This window comes from Homalodisca vitripennis, chromosome 3 (assembly GCF_021130785.1).
Source record: "Homalodisca vitripennis isolate AUS2020 chromosome 3, UT_GWSS_2.1, whole genome shotgun sequence".
NCBI classification, from domain to species: Eukaryota; Metazoa; Arthropoda; class Insecta; order Hemiptera; family Cicadellidae; genus Homalodisca; species Homalodisca vitripennis.
This window is the reverse complement of record NC_060209.1, coordinates 4774783-4785645: the sequence shown is the minus strand read 5'-3', so window position 1 is coordinate 4785645 and position 10863 is coordinate 4774783. Positions and strand designations below refer to the sequence as shown.

The 10863-nt window shown below is 39.5% G+C and overlaps 1 protein-coding gene across 6 annotated transcripts in view; it reads left to right on the top strand.

Moving 5' to 3' along the window:
• Positions 1-10863, top strand: part of LOC124356541 (reticulon-1-A) — a 163161-nt gene that overhangs the window by 82887 nt on the left and 69411 nt on the right. The window lies entirely within an intron of this gene.

Sequence of the window (10863 nt, the reverse complement as noted above, 5' to 3'; positions counted from 1 at the left end):
CAACTAAAAGTATATATACGGTATTCTTTGTTTGGTACATAATGCGTATATAGCCGTATCTTCTTTCAAATAGTGAATGAGAAAGCTTTAAAATTCCTCGAATAAGTAACATTATAGATTTATTACGTCAGTAGTAAAATATACCGCAATCATGTAGTTGACAAAACAGTGATATATTCTGAATAAGAACAAAAAACGACAACACAAACAAAATTTTTAAAATTAAAATGCATTAGTGAATACAAAATTATAAAATATTGCTTGTTATATACCGATTGAACGTATTGAATCAAATATAATTTCGAGAACCACACGATACACAACTTCGTCAGTCGCGAATCTCGGGTATCAAAAGGGTTAAAAATATAAAATAATATTTTCTCTTAGTTTGAAACACTCAAGACCAACCGTGAAACACGTAATCGATGTTGAATCATAGTCAGTGTCAGCCAACCGCTCAGACATTTCGCTGCTACTAGCGACCTTCGCTCTGTCTGGTCGTCTGACTGATCTGACACAACAATTATTTGTGTAGCTGACGTTCGGTTTACTAGATCTGAGGAAAAATTATCTTTTTATATAATTTTAACTTCCACCGAGTAGCGCGGTTTCATGAGAATTGCTTCTACGTGTTCAAGAAATACCATTTACGTGCTTATACAATTCAACTTGGGTTTCGGCTCTACAGCTGTAATACAGTAATAACTAAAATAACTAATACTGCACTATCAGTCCGCTCTCGCTATACCGGACACTAGTATCGTCAAGGCTCTTGAGCTGTAATACAGTATAACTAATACTGCACTATCAGTCCGCTCTCGCTATACCGGACATTAGTATCGTCAAGGCTCTTGAGCTGTAATACAGTATAACTAATACTGCACTATCAGTCCGCTCTCGCTATACCGGACAATAGTATCGTCAAGGCTCTTGAGCTGTAATACAGTATAACTAATACTGCACTATCAGTCTCTCGCTATACCGGACACTAGTATCGTCAAGGCTCTTGAGCTGTAATACAGTATAACTAATACTGCACTATCAGTCCGCTCTCGCTATACCGGACACTAGTATCGTCAAGGCTCTTGAGCTGTAATACAGTATAACTAATACTGCACTATCAGTCCGCTCTCGCTATACCGGACACTAGTATCGTCAAGGCTCTTGAGCTGTAATACAGTATAACTAATACTGCACTATCAGTCCGCTCTCGCTATACCGGACACTAGTATCGTCAAGGCTCTTGAGCTGTAATACAGTATAACTAATACTGCACTATCAGTCCGCTCTCGCTATACCGGACATTAGTATCGTCAAGGCTCTTGAGCTGTAATATAGTATAACTAATACTGCACTATCAGTCCGCTCTCGCTATACCGGACACTAGTATCGTCAAGGCTGTTGAGCTGTAATACAGTATAACTAATACTGCACTATCAGTCTCTCGCTATACCGGACAATAGTATCGTCAAGGCTCTTGAGCTGTAATACAGTATAACTAATACTGCACTATCAGTCCGCTCTCGCTATACCGGACAATAGTATCGTCAAGGCTGTTGAGCTGTAATACAGTATAACTAATACTGCACTATCAGTCTCTCGCTATACCGGACACTAGTATCGTCAAGGCTCTTGAGCTGTAATACAGTATAACTAATACTGCACTATCAGTCCGCTCTCGCTATACCGGACATTAGTATCGTCAAGGCTCTTGAGCTGTAATACAGTATAACTAATACTGCACTATCAGTCCGCTCTCGCTATACCGGACATTAGTATCGTCAAGGCTCTTGAGCTGTAATACAGTATAACTAATACTGCACTATCAGTCCGCTCTCGCTATACCGGACATTAGTATCGTCAAGGCTCTTGAGCTGTAATACAGTATAACTAATACTGCACTATCAGTCCGCTCTCGCTATACCGGACACTAGTATCGTCAAGGCTGTTGAGCTGTAATACAGTATAACTAATACTGCACTATCAGTCTCTCGCTATACCGGACACTAGTATCGTCAAGGCTCTTGAGCTGTAATACAGTATAACTAATACTGCACTATCAGTCCGCTCTCGCTATACCGGACAATAGTATCGTCAAGGCTGTTGAGCTGTAATACAGTATAACTAATACTGCACTATCAGTCTCTCGCTATACCGGACAATAGTATCGTCAAGGCTCTTGAGCTGTAATACAGTATAACTAATACTGCACTATCAGTCCGCTCTCGCTATACCGGACAATAGTATCGTCAAGGCTGTTGAGCTGTAATACAGTATAACTAATACTGCACTATCAGTCTCTCGTTATACCGGACACTAGTATCGTCAAGGCTGTTGAGCTGTAATACAGTATAACTAATACTGCACTATCAGTCTCTCGCTATACCGGACAATAGTATCGTCAAGGCTCTTGAGCTGTAATACAGTATAACTAATACTGCACTATCAGTCCGCTCTCGCGATACCGGACACTAGTATCGTCAAGGCTCTTGAGCTGTAATACAGTATAACTAATACTGCACTATCAGTCCGCTCTCGCTATACCGGACACTAGTATCGTCAAGGCTCTTGAGCTGTAATACAGTATAACTAATACTGCACTATCAGTCCGCTCTCGCTATACCGGACACTAGTATCGTCAAGGCTCTTGAGCTGTAATACAGTATAACTAATACTGCACTATCAGTCCGCTCTCGGTATACCGGACACTAGTATCGTCAAGGCTCTTGAGCTGTAATACAGTATAACTAATACTGCACTATCAGTCTCTCGCTATACCGGACAATAGTATCGTCAAGGCTCTTGAGCTGTAATACAGTATAACTAATACTGCTCTATCAGTCCGCTCTCGCTATACCGGACAATAGTATCGTCAAGGCTGTTGAGCTGTAATACAGTATAACTAATACTGCACTATCAGTCTCTCGCTATACCGGACAATAGTATCGTCAAGGCTCTTGAGCTGTAATACAGTATAACTAATACTGCACTATCAGTCCGCTCTCGCTATACCGGACAATAGTATCGTCAAGGCTGTTGAGCTGTAATACAGTATAACTAATACTGCACTATCAGTCTCTCGCTATACCGGACAATAGTATCGTCAAGGCTCTTGAGCTGTAATACAGTATAACTAATACTGCACTATCAGTCCGCTCTCGCTATACCGGACACTAGTATCGTCAAGGCTGTTGAGCTGTAATACAGTATAACTAATACTGCACTATCAGTCTCTCGCTATACCGGACAATAGTATCGTCAAGGCTCTTGAGCTGTAATACAGTATAACTAATACTGCACTATCAGTCTCTCGCTATACCGGACATTAGTATCGTCAAGGCTGTTGAGCTGTAATACAGTATAACTAATACTGCACTATCAGTCCGCTCTCGCTATACCGGACATTAGTATCGTCAAGGCTCTTGAGCTGTAATACAGTATAACTAATACTGCACTATCAGTCCGCTCTCGCTATACCGGACAATAGTATCGTCAAGGCTCTTGAGCTGTAATACAGTATAACTAATACTGCACTATCAGTCTCTCGCTATACCGGACACTAGTATCGTCAAGGCTCTTGAGCTGTAATACAGTATAACTAATACTGCACTATCAGTCTCTCGCTATACCGGACACTAGTATCGTCAAGGCTCTTGAGCTGTAATACAGTATAACTAATACTGCACTATCAGTCCGCTCTCGCTATACCGGACACTAGTATCGTCAAGGCTCTTGAGCTGTAATACAGTATAACTAATACTGCACTATCAGTCCGCTCTCGCTATACCGGACACTAGTATCGTCAAGGCTCTTGAGCTGTAATACAGTATAACTAATACTGCACTATCAGTCCGCTCTCGCTATACCGGACATTAGTATCGTCAAGGCTCTTGAGCTGTAATATAGTATAACTAATACTGCACTATCAGTCCGCTCTCGCTATACCGGACACTAGTATCGTCAAGGCTGTTGAGCTGTAATACAGTATAACTAATACTGCACTATCAGTCTCTCGCTATACCGGACAATAGTATCGTCAAGGCTCTTGAGCTGTAATACAGTATAACTAATACTGCACTATCAGTCCGCTCTCGCTATACCGGACAATAAATAGTATCGTCAAGGCTGTTGAGCTGTAATACAGTATAACTAATACTGCACTATCAGTCCGCTCTCGCTATACCGGACACTAGTATCGTCAAGGCTCTTGAGCTGTAATACAGTATAACTAATACTGCACTATCAGTCCGCTCTCGCTATACCGGACATTAGTATCGTCAAGGCTCTTGAGCTGTAATACAGTATAACTAATACTGCACTATCAGTCCGCTCTCGCTATACCGGACACTAGTATCGTCAAGGCTGTTGAGCTGTAATACAGTATAACTAATACTGCACTATCAGTCTCTCGCTATACCGGACAATAGTATCGTCAAGGCTCTTGAGCTGTAATACAGTATAACTAATACTGCACTATCAGTCCGCTCTCGCTATACCGGACAATAGTATCGTCAAGGCTGTTGAGCTGTAATACAGTATAACTAATACTGCACTATCAGTCCGCTCTCGCTATACCGGACACTAGTATCGTCAAGGCTGTTGAGCTGTAATACAGTATAACTAATACTGCACTATCAGTCTCTCGCTATACCGGACACTAGTATCGTCAAGGCTCTTGAGCTGTAATACAGTATAACTAATACTGCACTATCAGTCCGCTCTCGCTATACCGGACACTAGTATCGTCAAGGCTCTTGAGCTGTAATACAGTATAACTAATACTGCACTATCAGTCTCTCGCTATACCGGACACTAGTATCGTCAAGGCTCTTGAGCTGTAATACAGTATAACTAATACTGCACTATCAGTCCGCTCTCGCTATACCGGACACTAGTATCGTCAAGGCTGTTGAGCTGTAATACAGTATAACTAATACTGCACTATCAGTCTCTCGCTATACCGGACAATAGTATCGTCAAGGCTCTTGAGCTGTAATACAGTATAACTAATACTGCACTATCAGTCCGCTCTCGCTATACCGGACACTAGTATCGTCAAGGCTGTTGAGCTGTAATACAGTATAACTAATACTGCACTATCAGTCTCTCGCTATACCGGACAATAGTATCGTCAAGGCTCTTGAGCTGTAATACAGTATAACTAATACTGCACTATCAGTCCGCTCTCGCTATACCGGACACTAGTATCGTCAAGGCTGTTGAGCTGTAATACAGTATAACTAATACTGCACTATCAGTCTCTCGCTATACCGGACAATAGTATCGTCAAGGCTCTTGAGCTGTAATACAGTATAACTAATACTGCACTATCAGTCTCTCGCTATACCGGACATTAGTATCGTCAAGGCTGTTGAGCTGTAATACAGTATAACTAATACTGCACTATCAGTCCGCTCTCGCTATACCGGACACTAGTATCGTCAAGGCTCTTGAGCTGTAATACAGTATAACTAATACTGCACTATCAGTCTCTCGCTATACCGGACACTAGTATCGTCAAGGCTCTTGAGCTGTAATACAGTATAACTAATACTGCACTATCAGTCTCTCGCTATACCGGACACTAGTATCGTCAAGGCTCTTGAGCTGTAATACAGTATAACTAATACTGCACTATCAGTCTCTCGCTATACCGGACACTAGTATCGTCAAGGCTGTTGAGCTGTAATACAGTATAACTAATACTGCACTATCAGTCCGCTCTCGCTATACCGGACACTAGTATCGTCAAGGCTCTTGAGCTGTAATACAGTATAACTAATACTGCACTATCAGTCTCTCGCTATACCGGACACTAGTATCGTCAAGGCTGTTGAGCTGTAATACAGTATAACTAATACTGCACTATCAGTCTCTCGCTATACCGGACACTAGTATCGTCAAAGCTCTTGAGCTGTAATACAGTTAAAGGGATCTGGTCGGAAGACTAAAATTATCTTCATGTTATATCTACATGATTATTCTTATAAATAATTCCCCCAGCGTACAGTAGGTGATATTATAATCGGTGAGGCTAGGGTTTTCACAAGTATCTTGGCGGTGTTATCAGAAACCACAGCTCAGACGCAATTGTGATAACGTCTCTTATCGTAAACCTCAGCTTTTGTCAAGTGCGAATTTAACTTGCATAATTCGGCTTATGAAATCTTGGACTTATTCAAAGTGATTTACGTAAAGTAAAATCTTAATTGTCGTTGTTGTTTAATCACAAAATCTTGTAATGTACATTAAAAATGAAGATAACTTTTTTATATTAAGATAATTGGCATTTCTATAGTTTATTTATTACAAAAACACGACGTTTCGACATTTGGCATTTGCTTTCTTCTTCAGTTGTAAATCCTTATAATATAGGATTTAAGCGTACAAGTTCACAAACCAAATGTTGACAATGAGGTGTTCACCATCACGTTTATTATTTTTCCACTTTATTCCTTAAGTGACTTGCATTTTAAGTTTAACACGTGAAGGAGAGAGCGGTATTAAAAAGATAAATTTTAGTTTTTGTTACATGTATTAGTTAATAGGCGTAATCCTTTTATTCTTTCAATTCATGTACCTCCAATGCATTTAAAGGAATCGTGTTTCATGTTAGGATTTTACGCTGCGATATTCATAATCCTCTTCACACATGCAAGTGTTGGTAATGTACAGTGGGAAATATTAAGGTTTCTATGATTTCAAAGTGGATCTTCTTCTGAGTCAAATGTTTCCATGCAGTCGTCTGGTCGGAGTTATTGACCTTTTGTTCCGTTTTAGCGCTTGATTCTCCAATTCTCAAGAGACGACGGCACTTTATGTAAAATGTCACAAGGAGACGACCCTCTTACATCTAGAGGCGAGGGAAAATTTTTGACGAATTATTCTAGCTGCACGAACTTTGATGGCTCAGAGGCGACATTTTCTATAGAAGTACTGAACTGACCCAGACAAAAACTGGAGTATAAACACTACATTGTTGATGGGTTGAATATGTGACTTCTCTCTCGAGGTTTACCAAAGTTCAATTGTTGCTAAAGGCTTTAGGGTTCTGTAATAAATATAAGCTGACGGATGTCGGTGTACCGTATAACATAGCAAGCCGTGTGTGTGCACGAGTCTTTCATATGCAATACCTGCAGGTCGGAATTTGTCATCGTTTGGTGTTAGCGAGTATCACAACACGGTTACCTGTCTCCCTGACGATGACGAAGCCTGCACGGTGACTTTTCCTGTCAATTCAAAGCTCACATCTGGGGTCAAAATCCTTCTTATTTGGTCTGTTCCGGCAGGGGCAAGTTAAACAACAACAATTGTTACTGTAGGACTTCGTCTGTTGTCACCGAGTAATCAATAGCACATTCTTGAAACTGTCTACGGCTATATCTCGTGTTCCCCTCGCACCAAGAACTGAGTAGTCGTTTGTTACATTTAGAATGTGAAAAGCGGTTCAAATATTTTATATTTGTTTTTACGTCTAGCACATTCTTGAAACTGTCTACGGCTATATCTCGTGTTCCCCTCGCACCAAGAACTGAGTAGTCGTTTGTTACATTTAGAATGTGAAAAGCGGTTCAAATATTTTATATTTGTTTTTACGTCTAGCACATTCTTGAAACTGTCTACGGCTATATCTCGTGTTCCCCTCGCACCAAGAACTTCAGTAGTCGTTTGTTACATTTAGAATGTGAAAAGCGGTTCAAATATTTTATATTCGTTTTTACGTCTAGCACATTCTTGAAACTGTCTACGGCTATATCTCGTGTTCCCCTCGCACCAAGAACTGAGTAGTCGTTTGTTACATTTAGAATGTGAAAAGCGGTTCAAATATTTTATATTTGTTTTTACGTCTAGCACATTCTTGAAACTGTCTACGGCTATATCTCGTGTTCCCCTCGCACCAAGAACTGAGTAGTCGTTTGTTACATTTAGAATGTGAAAAGCGGTTCAAATATTTTATATTCGTTTTTACGTCTAGCACATTCTTGAAACTGTCTACGGCTATATCTCGTGTTCCCCTCGCACCAAGAACTGAGTAGTCGTTTGTTACATTTAGAATGTGAAAAGCGGTTCAAATATTTTATATTCGTTTTTACGTCTAGCACATTCTTGAAACTGTCTACGGCTATATCTCGTGTTCCCCTCGCACCAAGAACTTCAGTAGTCGTTTGTTACATTTAGAATGTGAAAAGCGGTTCAAATATTTTATATTCGTTTTTACGTCTAGCACATTCTTGAAACTGTCTACGGCTATATCTCGTGTTCCCCTCGCACCAAGAACTTCAGTAGTCGTTTGTTACATTTAGAATGTGAAAAGCGGTTCAAATATTTTATATTCGTTTTTACGTCTAGCACATTCTTGAAACTGTCTACGGCTATATCTCGTGTTCCCCTCGCACCAAGAACTGAGTAGTCGTTTGTTACATTTAGAATGTGAAAAGCGGTTCAAATATTTTATATTCGTTTTTACGTCTAGCACATTCTTGAAACTGTCTACGGCTATATCTCGTGTTCCCCTCGCACCAAGAACTTGAGTAGTCGTTTGTTACATTTAGAATGTGAAAAGCTGTTCAAATATTTTATATTCGTTTTTACGTCTAGCACATTCTTGAAACTGTCTACGGCTATATCTCGTGTTCCCCTCGCACCAAGAACTTCAGTAGTCGTTTGTTACATTTAGAATGTGAAAAGCGGTTCAAATATTTTATATTCGTTTTTACGTCTAGCACATTCTTGAAACTGTCTACGGCTATATCTCGTGTTCCCCTCGCACCAAGAACTTCAGTAGTCGTTTGTTACATTTAGAATGTGAAAAGCGGTTCAAATATTTTATATTCGTTTTTACGTCTAGCACATTCTTGAAACTGTCTACGGCTATATCTCGTGTTCCCCTCGCACCAAGAACTTCAGTAGTCGTTTGTTACATTTAGAATGTGAAAAGCGGTTCAAATATTTTATATTCGTTTTTACGTCTAGCACATTCTTGAAACTGTCTACGGCTATATCTCGTGTTCCCCTCGCACCAAGAACTTCAGTAGTCGTTTGTTACATTTAGAATGTGAAAAGCGGTTCAAATATTTTATATTCGTTTTTACGTCTAGCACATTCTTGAAACTGTCTACGGCTATATCTCGTGTTCCCCTCGCACCAAGAACTTCAGTAGTCGTTTGTTACATTTAGAATGTGAAAAGCGGTTCAAATATTTTATATTCGTTTTTACGTCTAGCACATTCTTGAAACTGTCTACGGCTATATCTCGTGTTCCCCTCGCACCAAGAACTTGAGTAGTCGTTTGTTACATTTAGATGTGAAAAGCGGTTCAAATATTTTATATTCGTTTTTACGTCTAGCACATTCTTGAAACTGTCTACGGCTATATCTCGTGTTCCCCTCGCACCAAGAACTGAGTAGTCGTTTGTTACATTTAGAATGTGAAAAGCTGTTCAAATATTTTATATTCGTTTTTACGTCTAGCACATTCTTGAAACTGTCTACGGCTATATCTCGTGTTCCCCTCGCACCAAGAACTGAGTAGTCGTTTGTTACATTTAGATGTGAAAAGCGGTTCAAATATTTTATATTCGTTTTTACGTCTAGCACATCGGAATAACTGCTCGTTTTGGTTTCGCCATAAAAAGATTAATCTTCCATAACGAAAAACCGATTTTTTAAATTTCTGGATTGAATTTTGGAAACAACGAAAATAATGGTAACGCTGTAGAAATTCTGTATTGTGCGTATACGTGTACAGAAAGTTTGTCTCATAGAACACTTTTACATGAAGACAGACAGCATCAAAGACATGAATGCAGGAAAGCTCCTCTCTCGGCCTTTGTTCCCGGGAAAATACTTCCTAATGTCTCCCCCTCCCCCTCCCCACCAGGGTGGTGGAGCCTTGCCTTCAGTTCTCTGTGAAGATTCTTATTTAGCTCCAGAGATGTGTTAAGAGTATAAGAATGTAGAGTTGTCTGTTTTTTTTGTTTCTTATATTACGTAAATTTTATGAACTTGGTTAAGAACTGGTTACTGCATATTTCTGTATGGAGGACCACTGTTTGAGGGAACTGACAGCCTCTCTCAGACAATCTTCTTGACAGAGTCCAGTGCTACCACCACATAAATTAATCAAATTAATCTGTACCCTCTGTTAGAAAATCAAGAGTTATTTATTATGAATTACATTTTTTGTTTTATGTCCACTCGCATCTTCCTTTTCAAAATGGTTCTTATTGTATCATTCAACATTAAATTCTGCATGAAACTTCATTTATATATGAGCAACAATGAGCTCGATGGTGGTGGTTGTCACTCCATGGGATTTGGCAGAACGTTAGCGAATAGTTTTACATTGGTATTATGTGTAACCGTGGTGGCAACGAGAAAATAGCAACAGAATAAATACATTTGTAAACTGACCGCGTACACGTACATGCGGTTTGAGAATGTGACATTTTTATTCATAGAGTAAAACCAAATATTCTAGAGTAGTAAGTTAATATCAAAAATCGGTGATGAAGATATGATTTCATCGTTCCCTTGCGTTGTAATACCCTCCCTAGCTCACCGAAACTTTTATTATTTGAAGATTACTATGAAACTTAACTGATTAATGAAAAATGTGAATGTATCATGTGGCAAGTTATTTTGAGAAATTGTTCATCCGTAGACTTTACATTTTGCATGAAAATTCATTTCTACATAGACAAGAATGTGTTCTATGGTCATGTATGTCCCACCACGTAATTTGTCTGAACACAGTTGTGTCAGTATCTTTTTTGTGTGATTGTCTGTTTGTCTATCTGTCCGCAGGACATCAATAATTAAACGAGTCACATATTAACATATTAGTATATATTTTCTATG